This window comes from Ursus arctos, unplaced genomic scaffold, assembly GCF_023065955.2.
Source record: "Ursus arctos isolate Adak ecotype North America unplaced genomic scaffold, UrsArc2.0 scaffold_20, whole genome shotgun sequence".
NCBI lineage: Eukaryota > Metazoa > Chordata > Mammalia > Carnivora > Ursidae > Ursus > Ursus arctos.
In genome coordinates this window covers 50,492,046-50,496,440 of record NW_026622875.1, presented here as the reverse complement: position 1 = coordinate 50,496,440, position 4,395 = coordinate 50,492,046, and the positions used below count along the sequence as shown (strand labels likewise).

Below are 4,395 nucleotides of genomic sequence, written 5' to 3'. Positions count from 1 at the left end.
CTCTCTCTCTCTCTGACAAGTAAACAAATACAATCTTAAAAAAAATCCTCACCCAAAAGTAAAAAATTATTCCTTATATTTTCTACTAAAAGTTTTGTTCTTGAAATTTAAGTCCTTAAGAGGGCTGGAGTTTTTGTCTATGGTGTGAGGCAGGATTCCAGTGTTAATTTCTTCCATTTATGATCCATCATGCTACTCTCTCTCTCCTTCCAAACTTTTGTTTGCATAGATCCATTTCTGGGCTTTCTATTTAGCTATTTGTGAACTGTTAACACTGTTAACAGCATTTAATGAATGTAACTTTATAATAAATTTCAATATCTGGCAGGACAAATCATTCCTCCCATTTATTCTTCAGAATTGTCTTAGGTATTCATGCCCTATATTCTTCCATATTGTACAATCATCTTGAGAAATTTCACAAAAAGTACCTTTTGGATTTTGACTGCAATTCTAATGAATCTAGAGATCAATATGGGGAAGAGTTGACAACTTTTATTCATGACCATTAGACACCTCTCCACATATTTTGCCTCCTCAACATATTTTCGTAAAGTTTTTGTTTTTGTTTTTTTTTTAGTGGGGGAGGAAAGGGTAGAGGGAGAGGGAGAAAGAAAATCTTAAGCAGGCTCCACGCCCAGGGTAGAGCTCGATGCAGGGCTCGATCTCACAAGCCTGAGATCATGACCTGAGCCGAAATCAAGGGTTGGATGCTTAACAGACGGAGCCACCCAGGCGCCCCCATGTGTTCAGGCTTCTCGAGCCATTTTTTAAACTTGTATAACAAATTAGTTGGAGATGCAATTTTATTTGTTTTTATTTTTTTTGTTAAAGTAAGTTCGTGCAATGTGGCATTTGAGCTCACGACCCCAAGATCAAGAGTTGCGTGCTCTACTGACTGAGCCAGCCAGGTGCCCCTGACGTGCAATTTTAAAAAGCAAAATGAAACACACACACACACACACACACACACACACACACACACACAGTTGGGTAAAAGTCACAAATAAATGATTCTATGAAGACAGAGTTTTTCTTTTTTTTTTTTTTATAATGATTTTTTATTATATTATGTTAGTCACCATACAGTACATCCCCGGTTTTCGATGTAAGGCTCGATGATTCATTAGTTGTGTATAACACCCAGTGCACCATGCAATATGTGCCCTCCTTACTACCCGTCACCGGCCTATCCCCTTCCCCCAACCCCCTCCCCTCTGTAGCCCTCAGTTTGTTTCTCATAGTCCATAGTCTCTCATGTTTCATTCCCCCTTCTGATTACCCCCCCTTTCTTTATCCCTTTCTTCCCCTACTGATCATCGTAGTTCTTATGTTCCATAGATGAGAGAAATTATATGATAGTTGTCTTTCTCTGCTTGACTTATTTCACTTAGCATTATCTCCTCCAGTGCCGTCCATGTTGTAGCAAATGTTGAGAACTCGTTCTTTCTGATTGCTGAGTAATATTCCATTGTATATATGGACCACAACTTCTTAATCCAGTCATCTGTTGAAGGGCATCTCGGCTCCTTCCACGATTTAGCTATTGTGGACATTGCTGCTATGAACATTGGTGTGCATATGGCCCTTCTCTTCACTACGTCTGTATCTTTGGGGTAAACACCCAGTAGTGCAATGGCTGGATCATAGGGTAGCTCAATTTTTAACTTTTTAAGGGACCTCCACACTGTTTTCCAGAGTGGCTGTACCAACTTGCATTCCCACCAACAATGTAGGAGGGATCCCCTTTCTCCACATCCTCTCCAACAAGAAGACAGAGTTTTTCAAAAGTGCTATTCATGATTTAGTAGAATTAGGAGTTTGCTACCACGTTGTTTAACAACAATTGCTTATATTGCTCATTTTCTGAGATTTCATTCCAATAAGAGCTGCATATCGTTAGCTTGGTTTTATGGCTGCTGGTAGTCAGACTTCCTGGAAATGGAAATCATTTCCAGTTGCTATCTTAAATGAATTTTGCTCATTGTGTCATGAAAGTTGGGCTCTGATGAAGTTTCTGCTGTAGGTGGCACACTGAATACCCTCATAATTTTCTTTTTATTCCTTTTGATACACACGAGGAGCCCAAAGCTGTCAAGGATCCCAACCCAGGCGCGCCTGGGTGGCACAGCAGTTAAGCGTCTGCCTTCGGCTCAGGGCGTGATCCCGGCGTTATGGGATCGAGCCCCACATCAGGCTCCTCTGCTATGAGCCTGCTTCTTCCTCTCCCACTCCCCCTGCTTGTGTTCCCTCTCTCGCTGGCTTTCTCTATCTCTGTCGAATAAATAAATAAAATCTTAAAAAAAAAAAAAAAGGATCCCAACCCAGCAAAAGTTGGTGGCTTCATTCTAAGCCTTTTTAAGGCCATAATCAATAGAGCCATTGGCACCCATCACCCCGTAAACTCCAGGCAGGGGAGCTACTCACTGGGAGGCAGCAAGCAAGTGGGCTGCTCCTGGCTCCTTCCCTGGAGTCAGGGCTGGTACCAGACTGGGTTCAGCTGTCTTCCTAGTCTCCTCCAACCTGGAAAAATTCAGGCTTCATCTTTCATGCTTTGACACTTTTGGAAAGTACTAACGAGTTATTTTGTAGAATGTTCCTAAATTTGTTTGGTATTTTCTCATGATTATATCAACATCATGCATTTTTGGCAAGAAGTGATTATATAACCTTCTTTTTTTTTTTTTAACTCAAGACTCTTTTTTTTTTTTAAAGTCTATTTATTTATTTATTTGACAGAGAGACGGGAGCACACATAGGCAGAGCAGGAGGCAGAGGGAGAGGCAGGTTCTGTGCTGACCAAAAAGCCTGATGTGGGGCTTGATCCCAGGACCCTGGGATCATGACCTGAGCCGAAGGCAGACGCTTAACCAACTGAGCCACCCAGGTGCTCCGATATACTCTTTTTAGTGCATGATATCAAGGGGTACCTGATGTCCCATTAGTGGTGATTTTAATTTTGATCACTTGTTTGAAGTGCTGTCTGCCAACTTTCTTCATTATAAAGTTATTGTTTTCCCCTTTGTAATTGATCGTATCATGTGGGGAGATACTTTGACACTGCAAATATCTGTTTCTCATATGTTCATCCTCCGGTTTTATATATCCATCAATGATTCTTGCAGGCGATGATTATAACTCTGGTGCTTGCCAAATGGTGATTTTCTATTTCCATCATTCCTTCTATATTATTAATGTAGAATTCTACAGTAAGGAAGAGCTATCCCTTTTCTCCTGTTAATTCAAATATTATATCAGCACGGACTCAGGTATATTTAGTCTATGGGTTATAATCTATTACTATCACTATTTATTTTGTTGCTAAAATTGTCCCAGGTTTGGTTATTGAGGACTTCTTCTGGTTGGCTTCTGTGTCCTTCTGACATGCCCCTGTCATTTGGGGGGCCATTCCTTACTTTCTGGCAACACAAACACCCCCCCCCCACTGCCCTGCATTTTGCACTTTTCCTGCTTCAGCCCTGGGACCAACAATTTCTCCAAAGAACCCTCATTCTTTTACTTAGAAACCAAGATCTGAGTACTAGGTATGATCATTGCTATGAGGTGTCACTGCTTGTGGGCCATCTCAGTGTGCAGGGCTAGAAAATATATACCCAGCTTCTATCTCTCCATATGTGTCTGAAGTCGTGAGTTCTTACTGGTACCCGTGATTCCAGTCTAAGGCCATGGTCTTCCTTCTAGTCTTCCCCTGTCCTTGGTTGTAACTCTTTTCTCTAGCAGAAATCTAGCTCTTATTATCTACCATATAGTTATTTGCTTTACTAAACTATAGTTATTATGTACTCCATGTACATAAAGCAGCTTCAGAAGTGTGAATTCATATCCCCGTGATAAACAGACGCACTAACTAGAATACATTTTGGTACAATTCTTATCTTCAGCTTTGTATCATTGACAAACTATTTTCCAAAGTTACTTAAGCTAGTTCTTTTCTTCTCTGTCCCCGTCAATGGGGTTATGATGTTTAGTTATAATACACTTAGGTTTGCCATTTGGATGTTTGCCTTGTCCTGATTAATTTTAATAATTTATTTGAGGAGGGGGTCGTATGTGAGACACGCTATGGTTCTAAGGGTCAGAATACAAAAACTATCTTTAGAGAAGCATCACTTCCCTTCATCCCTTTACCTCCATCACCTGTTTGCACGTGCTCCGTCTCATACATAACCAATCTCATTAACCTGTGACTTACGTGTCCTGTATTTTTTTCCCACAAATGAGCATATACCTTATAGCTCCCTTTATTATATGCAAGGTAGCATACTATACATATTCTTGAGCATAGTGCTTTTCTCACTAACCATGTGGCTTGGAAATCACTCCGTATCAATTCATAGAAATTTTCCTCCTCTTTTTCTTTCTTTTTTTTTTTTT

General features: G+C 40.4%; 1 pseudogene; it reads right to left on the bottom strand.

Annotated features, from left to right (window-relative positions):
- Nucleotides 1–1,874: 1,874 nt before the first annotated feature.
- On the bottom strand, nucleotides 1,875–4,186 carry LOC113253721 (small integral membrane protein 19-like; annotated as a pseudogene).
- Between the last annotated feature and the right edge of the window lie 209 nt (nucleotides 4,187–4,395).